Here is a 13805-nt window from a genome sequence, read left to right on the forward strand (position 1 = left end):
AGATATATCGCGCACACTCGAATGCTGACGAACTCAACGGAGAGACATCGCGCTTAAGTTTATTTTTCCAAGGCCGCCGTACTCACTCAAGGGCACAATCTGTGGGCTCAATGGCGCGCTCGAAAGGGCATTGCCTCCAAAGCTTCTGCCCTTTCGTGTTTTGTATACGCACAAATGCCGCGTCGATATCTCTTGGAAACGCAGGGCGATGCACGGAAAGAAAAGCAGATGAGTTTTGAGGGAAGGATTCTCTTCTTTCTTTCTTTTTTTTTTTTAATGTTATACAACGCACTGACTGCGCGATTGTGACAAGAATGGGACGCGCGGTGTTGCGGCAAATGAGGAAGAGCGAGAAGAATCGGTTTGCAGAAGAATAGGAATAAACTTGTTCCACTGCCTTCGACTACAGGCAGGTTCGCACAACTCTGCATTTCATTGTGGTTTTGCTTAGCGTTTTGAAGTGGCATCTCTGGCATCGCTGCTATGTGCGTATACAGTACAGGGCCATCACCTCTCCATCGAACCAGCGAGTCTGCCAACAGCAGCATGCTGTTCGTGGTGGGGAAAAGCGTAAAAGACCCGACCCCATGCAAGACCTCTCCGCCTGACACTTTATCGCTTTATGTTGCAAGTACATTTTCCGCACTTTCAAGAAACCAAGACAGCTGTCGTGCCTTTTCCGCTTGCTCGCTGCGAGCGCTGTCCAGTTGGAGACCGCTTATCGAGAAAGCGCTTGAAACAGCCTCTGACGTCTACATCGTGGGCCATTCCCAGGCATTCCGATGACTCCGCAAGAGCTCTCGGTGCAACAACAGAAACGAACTATCCGCATGCGCTTGAAAGAGAAGGCAGTGCAGATTTGCGTTCCAGGCAGGAGCTCGCATGCTCCAAAGCCATTCTCTTCGACATTCCTTATCGTAGCCTTTGTTTCCTTCTTTATTTATTAACTTACTTTCAGCCTCCACGTTCTCGTGGTAGAAACACTCGCTCCAGGCATTCAGAGGCTGCGATACGTCGCCAATTTAGGGCGAGTTCACACAAACTTCGAGATTTCATAATTAGTATAGGCACAGTCTCATGCGTACGCAACGAAAAGTTGAGAACATGAAAGCACGAGATGGGTCCTTCGCGAAAACAAAGATCGAGGAAAGAACGAGCGATCACTGCATGCTGAGCAACTTATACGGTGGCGGCAGAAACGCGACGCGGCTACGTAAGCTCGTGGCACATAGCAGTACATTTGAACAGCCGGCGGCAGGGGGACACACCATCACCTGCTACGATGTGGAAGGTTGCACACTGTTATATATACCTTCGCCAGCCTTGAAACGCGCCGCCGATGCGCAGAAAGCCGCATTTTCGCGCTAGCCTAGAGCTGAAGGACAACATTGCCTGTATTGAAAGCTCTATATTCTGCCCTCACAGTGATCCTTTCAAACTTGTCCTCAGCGACGTTGGCTACATAACGTATACGCTGCGCATTTGGACAGCATCAGTTCGAAATTAAACGATGCCGTCTCGATGCTCTCTCCCTGAGAATCAGGTCGACGCACACTGGAGAGAGGACGACAGCCAACTCGCACGCCCCTATCACGCTGTTTGCGCTGGAACGCAGATGCCTCGTTGAGAGCCATCGCTTATCACCAAGGCGTTGCCAGTTGCGCCTGCAACATCTGGTTGCGTAAACACTCTTTCCGGAGCTCTCGCGAGCAGGGAATTGACCGCAAGACCGCGCGAGAGCATGTCAGAAAGTTCAGCGCGTTCTATCACATTTGAGAGCTTTCGCATAAAGTAACTTCTTTTATTCCTGTATGGTTCTAGATTGACGGACGCAAGAGGCTTGCGTTCCGCTATAGCGTACGCAAGCCACCTGTGCACCAGCAAAGCCCAAGCAGACTTTGGGCTTTTAGTTGCGCAAGCCGTTTTCGTCGCCTAATCTGAACCTTTCTATTGCCTGGATATCCATTTGGGCCATCCGGTGACGGCTTATCTTTAGCCGGCGCGGTGGCTGGGTGGCTATGTGCTATATGCTATCTGCTGATGAGCCTGAGGGCGCAGGTTCGATACCTGGCAACGGCGGCTGCATTCCGGTTGGAGTAGGATGCAAAAGCACTTGCGTATACTCGCTTTTAGCTATACATTAAAAAGCTTCGGATGGTCAAAATTTATCTGAATCCATCCACTACGTTGTATCACATGTCCCGGCGTAGATTCTGGGCGTTACACATCAATCAATCAATCAATCAATCAATCAATCAATCAATCGTACATATTTGATTTAAGCAGCGCACATACGGCTAACACAAACAAGGAAGGCGACACATTGCTGCAATCACAAGTTATTAGCGAACGTTCAATACCATTCCTTCAAGGTAATGACACGCGATAGAATTATTCCAGTTGTTATTTCAGTGATTGTTTTTTGTTATAGTAACTGGAATAGTTCTGTCGGCTCCGTGTTTGCATGTGGTATACTCCACTTTCAACGCAACCTTAATTGCGGGCGCAGCGGTGTGTCGTGCTATTTGTTTCCGCAGTTGTCTTGAGCATGCTGCTTAAATGAAAGGTCAGCCCTGTGCCATGTTGGCGTGTACTTGGTGATAGCGTGCCGTCGGGTATAGAAGTTCGTGGACAGTGATCGCAGCGAGAAATCTGAATATGTTTCCTGGCCTACGTATGCTGGAAGTAACTCATAGCTGGTGACAATAAGTTCTGCGAGAGAATCAGCCACTTTCCACTGATGCACTTTAGCTGGGACGAAATTCAGTTTCTTCGCCCACCACCCATAATCTATAAACTCTCATAGCTGATATAGCACATTTAAAAGAATCGCAGAAAGGCTGTCATGTTGGACTACGTACGCGAAAGTACATATAATGTATCTTATTGGCCAAAGTTCTACGCTTAAAGTCCCATTGGAAGCGTCGGAATAGTTAGTGTATACGTGTATACAGACGCGTTAGCTTCTTTTCGTTAGTTAATTTCGTTAGCTTGGCGCTGCCGTGCGCGAAAGGCAACCTGCTTCCTTTATGTGTCGAAGTGCTTGAGATGACATATCCCACACACTGGAACTCAAATAGCCTACAGACCGTTTTAGTTTTATTGGCAGGCGACGTCGTATTGGAAACGTTCGGATCCGATTGTTAACGACAATCGTCATTTCTGTGCCGTGTACGCAGCACCAAACCGGTGTGCGCTGTTAATGCTTTACCGGTTTCAGAATGACCGTAAAGGGCTGCACCGATACTCCAGTCACAAATTGTAATGCAGTGCTCAAGTTAAAAGCGACCTCCGGAACTTGTGGCCAAAGCTTTTCATAAGTATAGCTGAGATACTTTGAACAGCTTTGGTCAAATTTTCTCAGCATGTTTCCTGTTCTCAACTCTAACTATATAGTCTCGCAGTAGCTTACGGTCCACGGACCAGCGTTACCTTTACGATTACTGCACCACGCTAACTGCGTTAAAGTTCAGCGCGTACCGCAGATACGTGGTACAGTATCGCTATGTTCCCGAGAAAGTTTGGCAAAGCCAAGTGTTAAATAGCACCCTCTAACTCTGTTGATTTCGACAACAGCAAATGCGAATGAGTCGCTGTACACGAGTAACGATTTTATGGGAGCCTGCGTTGGCGGCAGCTACTAAACCCCAATGCAGACCGCAATGTCGACATCACACGGCTGCGTGTAAGAAACCGAAGCTGGCGACAGTATAAAGAAGAGTCGTTTATGTACCACTAATGAGTATCCTTGAATATTCTCGGAACATCGCGTCATCTCCCCTCCCTCATTAAAGCCCACGTGTGCGCAACGGTGGTCGCGTAAACTGTGCCAACGTGCTCAGGCGCACCGAGTCTCTTCGAGGCACCCGCAGCCTCAAAAGAGTTTGTCCGCGGTGTGCACTCGGCATTCGTTCTCAATGCTTGAGCGCACACTTTGCGTCTTGCGTGTTCAGAACGTATTCGTGTTTCAGAGCGCGAACACGGGAACGGAGGGGTGGCGTCAGGAGATATGCTAACGAGCTAGGCGTCAAACACATAGGTCGCGATAGCACGGATGCAAACAAAGAAGTGTTTCCTGAAAGTCGTGAGCTAGCATTACCGTAAGTGATGCAGCGCTACATGAACCGTGGGAACGGAAGGAAAAGATGAGAGGGAAATTACTGCATTGCACTTCCTCCGACTTATCTCGATCACACACACACACACACACACACACACACACACACACACACACACACACACACACACACACACCACACACACACACACACACACACACACACACACACACACACACACACACACACACACACCACACACACACACACACGAAATAAAGCAATCTCGCTTCTACGAGAGAACGACGTAGATTAATTTAGATCTATTCAGATTAGACTGGCCGTCGGGACAGCAGTGTAGACGGGCGTTTTTGGGTTCCGCCTCCCAATCGGAATTCGGCCGCGGCGACTCGGCATTGAACCTGCAACCTCGTGCTCGGCCGAATAACCCAATAACGCAGCAAACTCATGAATACATGGTACGAAAAGGCAGGCGTGCAAACAAATGACGCCAGTATAAAACGATATATGGACAACAGAAACGCCGACTATCCTGCGTCAACCTCCTCGTCCCACATATGTCCGTTCCACATCATGAATCCCTATATACCAGCTTGCTCAACTTTTCGATCGTTCTAAATAGCCTCGTGGATACGTAAGATGGGCCTGTATACCACTGTGTAGTATTGCTACAGTATATCTTCTGCTGACTGGAACGCCAACGAAACCGCTCGGGTCAGGTACATCTGGAACACGACTGCAGTGCGTATTGCACATACCGATCGCAGCAGACAGCTATGCATACGTGTTTCCCGAGGCGGATGTCGCAGCAATCGCCGACGTAAACGGCGCACAGGTGCGCCAGCGTAAAAGGCCACGTGACGGCGCGTTCCCGCCAAGAATGCGAGGCTCGAGCTCACGGCGCATGCAAATTAAAATACATCGGCAATGAGTAATCAATGGCGTACCAAAGAAAAACAAGTAAATGAAAGAAACACCGTTTATCAGAGGGACCCGGGGTCGCTACGCACCGACTGCATGTAGTCTACGGGGTTTCGTATCCGAAAGCTACGGGCTCGCTCCGCCCCGCAGCGAAAAGCGGCCTATAGCACTTTCACGTCGTGTAGTTTCAACGTAGGCAAGCTCAAGGTAGGCGTCCTCCATACGTCTCACCACAAAACGCCCGCGATACGTTTTTCCTACCAAAAAAGGAGGACATTTCGTGACTTGCGAATGTCACTCCGTCGCTACTCTGTTGTGAATATACTATTCTTATTAATTCGTTTCCTTTCTTTTTTTTTTTCTTTAGGGTTGCTTCGAGCCCCCCGAACAATGTTGAGGTCATAATAGTTGATTTTGGCCTGAAAGATCAGTAGAATTTAATAAGCAGTCCTTCATGCTGGTGAACGAGGTATTTTAAACAATTTTCTTGTTTTTGTTTTGTTTCTTGCCAGAAGAATTCCAGTGCTTACATATAGTTCTACAATGTGCCATCTGCGAAGCAGTAACGCAATACAATGCCCTCCGAAATTCTTTGCGCGGTGCGTGGTTCGAAAAACAACAGTGCTCAGGGAATTTCGAAAGCCATAACTGCTAAAAAGACACCTTGTGCATCGTTAAACGAGTTTCGTTAGGGTCTCAAATGACATCTCGCACCTGAAATCTGATGTGTTCATAGTGTTTTAAATTAAGAAATGCGCCTATCGCTCGTTGCTCATGTGCAGCAAAGGTTGATGGCACTTTAGCAGTTATTTATAAAAAAAAAGTGTAAATGCCGTAAAAAGTAGTAGAAAATTTTCAAAAAAAAAAAGTTGTCGATTTGTCCATAGTTTTTCTGGAAAACGGCAAGAACCAGTAGTTCCGAAGCTTATCACTGAATCAGCAAAATTCCGAAAAGAAAAAATTACAAAAATCAGAAGATCGCCTGACAAATCAGTAGCTGTGACAACACAGCTTCCGCACTGCCCGAGCTACGCCAATCAGGAAAGAACGCAAAGCGAAAGCGCCACGGGCAGCGATCGACTGACCGTGAAAGTTATCGTACGAAGCTTGTCGTGATCGCGAAGTGCAATTACAAACTAAACTGAACGCGGTGTCCCAGGAGCCAAATTGGCTTAGCCAGCAGTAAAGATGAAGAGAACGATGTTCGTCCCCTCCCTACTTACATGATCGGTCGCTGGGGGCTGGAACGTGTCCCAAATCCAGGTCAGGCCACCGCCGTCGCACCGATGAAGTCTACACGCCGAGACGCCGGCCCACGACCGCCAACATCGCCGGCCGGCACGCCGCCCCAACCGCGCCGCTGTCTCGAGCGAACACGTGGCTCGCAACGCGATGTCAGTCACGAGAAAACAACACACAAAACGCGCCGCACCGCGCGCGTTGGGGCAGTATGACCACAATGGAGTACGAAAACGAGTGGCAAAATAAAGAAATAAAGCCTTCCGTGCACAGTTGTAGCTCGCCGCTGCGGCAGCCCGGCTTCGGTTTCTTGTTTTTCTTCCCCAGGCGGCAAACTCAGCAGTTGTCGTCGCACGACGCTGCTTAGCTTTGCCGAGGTTCCTCAGCGCACAATCACAGCCTTCTCGCACAATCGCGGTACCCGTCGGGATTACTTCGCTCCCTCGCTGTCCACCGCCGGTTTCACCTGTTGCAGCCGCCGTCGGCGCCGGTTGAAAGTAGGTAGGAGCTGCAGAGTTCTGGGAAGGAACAGTGCCTTCGGTGTTTGGTCCGGCGAAGGAGTTGCTGTCGTGGCGCAACAGGCCACAAGCGACCACCACTAGTAGTACCGCTCGCCGTAACGCCGCGACCGCAACGGCGGACCAACCCACGCGAGGAAAAAAGCGATTCTGAAAGTTGGCTCTCTCTGCCGCGTACGTCGTCGTGGCGTGCGGCGGGAGAGGAGAGACAGGAGAGCGCTACGACGACGCAGCCGCCGCCACCGACCGCCCGAAAGCCCGATCGGCTTGAGCCAGCAGCGCTCGAAGGCAGGAATGGCTCGGAGAGGAGGCGGTGCCTCCTTTCCCTCCCAACGGCGCTCGACGCTCAACGTGCGAGCGCGCTCGAGCGCGCGGTGTTTTGTTCCTCTTTTCCATTTTGCCTTTGATATTTTCACGATGGGTTCGAGTCAGTCACTCTTTCCCCCCCTTTTCCTCTTCTCGCTTTTGATAATCTTGCGCTACGGCGGGCAGGTCGGTCCTTGCCGCTCCGTTCGCGCACCTAAAAAAGAAGCCGAGCGCTTCGTCGGGCGCCGAGACCCAAAGACGGGACCGGGTGCGTCGTGGGGCGTTTTGTTTAGAATAGCGGCGCCCGCTTGAGGCAGCGTCCCGCCGCCGGTGCTCGGGAGAGGTGTGTAGTATCTCGTCGTCGCCTGTCACGTGACGCGAGACTATTCTCAACAATATGCGTGGGTTATGACCGAGAGAGGAAGTGAAGGGATGGTACGTTGAGAGCTGGGTGTCGCATATCCCATACTGCATAACGCTGGTTGGAACCAAATGGAGACAGAAATAAAAAGGAAGCTACAAAAAAAAAAAAAAAAAAGTCGCTACTTGGATGCTGTCCCATAATTTCCCAGAGCAAGCTTGGTGCATGATTCAGCTAGCCGGACTTTCTTTAGCATTAAGGGCTGGGATCAACAGAAAGAGGAAGTCTGTTCTTGCCCAGACGATGCTTATCTCACGGGTACGCTGCTTCGCCCTTTCGTGTAGGAAGTTCCTTGAACGCCACGTGCTTAGTTGTGACATGCGTTGTGGCAATGTGTAAGACCGCCCATGCATTGTAAACACGTGACATCGAAAAGGCTTTTTTTTTTCCTTTATTTTTCTGCTTTCGAAATGTCATCAAGAGCGGACTAGACCGTTCGAGTACAGCAGCTTGCAGGGCAAGTTCGCACGCATTGCATAAACAAATAAAATAGAGAAGATCTAGCCGCAAATGCGAGAGAAATGCGACCCTCCAATGCGCCTTCGACTGTCGCGGGGTCTATCTCGTTGCAAGCCATATACATCACGGACAGCTCCATGGCGCGTGGTACAAATTTTGTGGTTACGACGAGACCATACATAACACGTCCTGCATTGCTTGCAGTTCTGCATCACAACCATAAAAGAGGAGCCATGGTCGCGTTCTGCTAATCCGCAGTGTCAAGGTGAGAAGGGTCCAAGTGAAAAGGAGAGTGAGAGAAGTAGACATGCAAATCCACGCAATGTTTGAATATTAACGCGAAGCTTGAGTTAGCGAGTTAGCAGATATGAATAAATAAAAGGACTTAAAGAAAATAAACAGAGGAGAAATCATGCACGATTGCTCTAATACGAATTAAATAAAACTCGGAATTTGAACGAGAAACATACGTTCATGTATGCTACTGATTTTTGCCTGGCCATACGCTTAGCCTGTTACTCCAGATGACCAGGTTGTTGACACATGACCTGAAATGTATGTATGTATGTATGAATGTATGTATGAATGTATGTATGAATGTGTCATGAAATGACACATTCATACATAATACAGAGGCGCCACAAAAGCACACACGGTAACCAGTTGTCGAGGCCATGCAGTGTCTGGATGAAGGCTAAGCGCGCCATTGTTGCATGCCATGCGCTACTGGCGCTGCCCCAAGGTCCAAGAGCATGGCTCTACTCTAAGAATCTGCCACGATGGCATACATTTTTAACGGGTCAAAGCATAGTATTCATGAACGTATTGTTTCCCAACGACAATCAGCGAAATCTCCCAGAAAAATCCTCGTGAAACTCTTCTCTGAGGTCACTTTCTTTTTTCCGCTCTGAACTTGCCCAGTCCCTGATATAACATTGACGTCGAATGCAGTGAGCCAGTCATATTCGTTTATGCGTGCACGGACATGCATAAATAATAATTGGGTGTCATTCCAACCGAATGAATAGAACAGCACTGCGACAGTGGCTTACTGTCTACGTTGAAACTTGACAGACATGTCATGTGTTCTTCTATTGAACAGTGAAACAAGATCATAAAGCCAAGTGACACCCTTAGGCAGAATAAACTCTCTACATACGTGTCAGCTTTATTCGCGAGTAAAGACTTGATAGACATTCATGTGGCATCGCTAACTAACGGCATTATTCTGCCGTGACACTGTCAGAACTATAGTACACACAGACAGAAACACTATAGCGTCCTGTTCAAGCTATCTATATACAAAAAAAAATGTACGTGCGATGATGCCACACAGTTTAAACGCCAAGTGTATGAACCGCGCTCCACAGTTAATAAGTGAGGGAGCAGCTCGTAACTAGAACGGTCTTTCGTGCTCTTATTGATGTCTCGGACGCACACACTCTCTCCGAGCCAAATTGGTTTTGTTTAATTTTCAGTCGTTTCAGTTTTCGGGTCAACAGAAGCTTTATTTTGAGGCTAATATTCACTTACATACGCAACCCCATTTTTAGCGGACTTCTTTTACTCTCCTCTTTAGCTTCGAGGACCCATAAAAATGGAGTTGCGTGTACAACAGAATATGAGCGTCACAATAAGGTTTCTGTTGAATAGAAACTGAAGACGACTAAAAATTAAACAAAACAATTTGTTTTGTATACAATTCCGGCAATGTAATGCATATTTGTGACTCTTCTGTGACGCTGGTACATTTTCACTCCATCTGAATGGAGAGCAAAATATTTTACTGAGGCCCCGAGTCCAGACTAATGGACGGGGAGGGTCAAGGTGAGGGGAAGTGAATCATCTGAGAGCAGCGGACAGAAGGGCTTTATTTACGCCTCTTTAGCGGGACGGCGCTGGCGGCGATGACGTGGTCTGGAAGAGCCCACAATTCCTCGTCTGGTCCCAAGATCCTGGCCCATAGAATCCTCACGGGGACGCTCCTTGTACAAGTCCTGTGTCTTGCCAATATTCTTGATCCGCTCAATAACTTGGCCTTAAGGCTTTTTTGTGCGTCCTTGTATTCTTTACTTGCGATACGGCTAGCGTTAATAACTTCGTGTATTGTGGGTTGAATTTGTAGCCAAACTTACAATAGATGCGTGTTGTCGGAGTAAGACCAACATTGGTTGCATGTGTTGTGGTCAAGTCACCTTCGAATGTGGTCGTGTATTTGAGGTGCAGGGAGAGAGCAAGTTAGGGTGCCTCGATGTCCTCCTCGCCCGCATGGAGCGGTGGGCGTGGCGGACATCGACGCACCCTAGAGTAAATTTGAGTCACGCGCCGTAAGGCGGTGACATCCGGAAAATATTTCGCGGAAGCTTCCGACAGGGAAATTTCCTGTTCAGCTTTATTTCTCAGGCGGAGTTTACTCCCTTTGCACTGTGCTCACGCGGGATGGGGGGTGAGGTAGTTTTTCGTGTAGCCTGGGTTTTCATGAATAAGTATTGGTAGTCTGATTTCCTTCGGCTCCAGAATGGCCAAGGGTCCACTCCACCGCGTAGCAAATATCGGAGAGGTTATGGGCTACTGTTGATGTTAGTGCAGTTGCTTTTTTTTTTTTCTACTATGGATCGCTGACAAGGCCGGAGATCTGGACATGTTGTCAACACAAGTCACCGGCCTCCCCATAGCGGTAAATTGTTGAATGTATGAAATGCATTGCCGAGCTCTTCCTGAGCTCGGGAAGTGTTTCGTACATTGCAAGAATTGGAAGTAGTATAGGAAAAAGACCGTGGCTGGCTTCGTTTTACCGCGCGCCATTACGGCCTTGCAGGCCCGCGGCAGGAGTTCAGTTAGGACGTGCAGTTATCAGAACTGCTTCACTCAAACTGTCGCCGCAAAATAAATGAGAAAATTCAGAATTATGTGCTTGCCCAACTTGTTGTATACATAAGGTAATACCAGGGTCCTTCAATAAAAGTATTGAAGGACCCTGGTAATACTGATGTTAAGGCAATACGGCCACCTCCAACAACCTTCTCATTTTCTTTATTGTTATATTATTGTAGACCAGTAAACAAACAGATGCGACTTTCAGTTTTCAACTCTTTTCTCGGTCTAGGAGGAAGAAAAGAGGGAAGGAAAGGCAGGGAGGTTAACCAGATGCACGTTCGGTTTGCTACCCTAGACGGGGAAGGGGTTTAAAGGGGCGAAAAGAAAGAAAGGAGGGAGAGGGAGTACTCTCAGTGTGAACACGTGCTGTCGTCCAACACTTCACAATCGGTCACTGAGGCCAGTCGAGTTCATGATCCTAGCAATGCCCGCGTCGATTTGAAAGTCTGCGACGCATGGGGCCATGGTCCAAGAATCTTTATCTCTGAAAATGGTCTGTAAGCCTTCAATACGTGAGGCAACTTGGAAGTAGAAAGACTCCCGTATGTAGCGAATAGGATCCGATGGCGCAACAATATTTCACTGTTGCATATTTTACCATAGAGACATCGCAGTTATTCCCCTCGCACTCCTACCACAATTTGTGTCTGACAAATCAAATATGCAATATCTTTTTTGTTCTATATAAGTATGTCGAAACATCCAATAAACGGGTCCATTAGAGACCGGCCATAAGATAACGAAGCCAGTGCATGTTCTCATCCGCTCTGTCAGCCTGTAACCGTTAGGGGAACGGTCGCAGCTAGCCGTCGGCTTTTAAACGGGACGGTAAGTGAAATCGCATTGAAAGCAGCAGCACGCCTGTCCGCGGACACCGCGAGTCGACGGCCTCCACTTCTTTGATCACACGCTGCCGACGAAAAATAACATCGCCACAGCATGGCGCATACCAAAGCCTGGAGTTGGGGGGGGGGGGGGGGGGGGGGGGGGAGACATGACTTCCGCACTGGCGTTGACAAACGTGGCTGGAAAGGGCATTCAGGAGTCTTTAAATGCCGTTCGTGCGGGGAATGAAACGGAACGAGCGGGCTTCGCGCGTCACCTAGCTCCAAAGCAGGGACAAGTCAAAGAAAAGGAAGGAAGGAAGGAAGATACACTAAGAAGGACGCAAACGGATTGACACTGTAAGGACGGGAAACTCAATTCCGAGCACATCGCACCCACCAGCGCTCGCTTCGGCTCGGCTGTCGCCCACGCGCGAATTCTCATTTATAGCCGGCGAGACCTGGTAGAAAGGGACGCATGCCACCCCCCCCCCCCCCCTCTTTCCCTCTCTCTCTCTCTCACTTCATCTCTCCATCGGTGAAGGAGAAAAACCATTACACCTTTATTTATAAGACCACGCGCGATTGGGCAGAGAGAAAAGGGGGGAACACGGCCATGAGAGAGGTCCGGAAACAGCTAGGGAATTTCTGTCCCTTTTTATTTCTTCCCCTGTTCCCTTATTCGCGTGTCACGCGGCGATCGTAGGGAGAAAAGAGGAGGGGGCTTGACACAAGCCGGAGCGTGGCGCCCAGTGTTACTGCACTCGCTGCTATATAGTAGTCCCCGGTGGTGCTAGCTGGCGCGCGGGGTCACGTAATCGTTTCCGAAGTGCAGGGAAATGGGATGAACTGGAAGCCGAAATTAATCTCGACTGAACCATTTGCGACGGGGCTTTTGTTGGTTATTTCGAATGTGCGCACGCCATTCTAGTTTTCTCACGTTTCCTTTTTTTTTTTGTATTCTAATGCAAGGAGTAACAACTTTAAGGTAGGACGTGAAAAAGAAAGACAGACATCTGAGAGCGATCGGGGATGTGCACTTACTGTTACATGTGCATTTACGGCTTGGGGAATGGCAGCGGAAATGCGCTTTGGTTACATAACCAGTCAGACAAGCAAACATTGCGTTCTGAGAGGGCTTCCGCTACATCATACTGAAAGTATCTTTCTTATCTGTTTTTTTTTTCCCTTTTCTGTCTTTTCCTTTCCTTTTTTTTTTCTTTTATTTAACTTCGCACGATTTCACTCGGAATTGTTGAAGCTTGTAGAGAGCAGTGACGGGACGTGCAGTATGGACCGGGGCAGCTTTTGGCTTGCATTGTTCGCTGTGTCTGCTCCCTGTACAGAAAAGCTATGTTTAGTTGCTGCACTTGTCTTGTCTGTCAGATTTACAGTCAGTTATCAGTCTGCGTAGCCTCTTTAGATAACCTCCTTACTGCAAGTTCTTTGACTGCATGAAGCACGCCACTTCTCTTTCGTATCTTAAACGCCTGTCGTTACCTTGGCGATCCAGTGAAATAGGGTTGCAAGATGTTGCCTTATCAGGCGCGTTACGTCATGACTACGCGGCGGAATGTGCCATGCGTGCAAATCGTCGTTTACACATCGGCACACTTCAAGGCCTCGCGGTACCGTCGTTGACGAGTGAGCAATCGTAAGACGGCACAAAATTGACAGCTGTACTCTTGTAGATTAGATAAGGTATTGTAGGTTGCACCGCGTTGCAAAGATACGCTCTCGGGTGTAGCGGTTGCCTTCGGGCAGCCTTAACAAACGGAGGCTTTAGAATTTTCCGTAAGTTAGCAAAAAATAAAAAAAAGACATTTAGAAATAGAATTTGCTGTTTTCTACGGCAACACCAGTAGAATGTTCGTAAGAATACCTTAGACTCGTGCTCCAGCTGATTCCTCAGGGTTGTGGTCCTAGGTTTGATAAAGTTATTTGTTGCAGTCCATTCTCTTCATTACCGAAAAAAGTGCAGACAATCAAATGAGTAACTCTTTCTAAAGATTAATTTCACACGGGAGCTAAAAAATATAAAAAAATCTGGTGACATAAAAGGCAATCTGAAGCCTCGGATCTGATTCCTCAGGGTTGTGGTCCTAGGTTTGATAAAGTGATTTGTTGTAGTCCATTCTCTTCATTACCGAAAAAAATGCAG

The 13805-nt window shown here is 48.3% G+C and overlaps 1 protein-coding gene across 1 annotated transcript in view; it reads right to left on the reverse strand.

Annotated features, from left to right (window-relative positions):
• LOC119450190 (solute carrier organic anion transporter family member 4A1-like) overlaps window positions 1-6961 on the reverse strand; it is an 87723-nt gene extending 80762 nt beyond the window's left edge. The window contains 1 exon segment of the mRNA XM_037713568.2: window positions 6224-6961. The gene's annotated coding sequence lies outside the window, so the exon portion shown is untranslated.
• Between the last annotated feature and the right edge of the window lie 6844 nt (window positions 6962-13805).

Source organism: Dermacentor silvarum, chromosome 4 (assembly GCF_013339745.2).
Source record: "Dermacentor silvarum isolate Dsil-2018 chromosome 4, BIME_Dsil_1.4, whole genome shotgun sequence".
Classification (NCBI taxonomy): Eukaryota; Metazoa; Arthropoda; class Arachnida; order Ixodida; family Ixodidae; genus Dermacentor; species Dermacentor silvarum.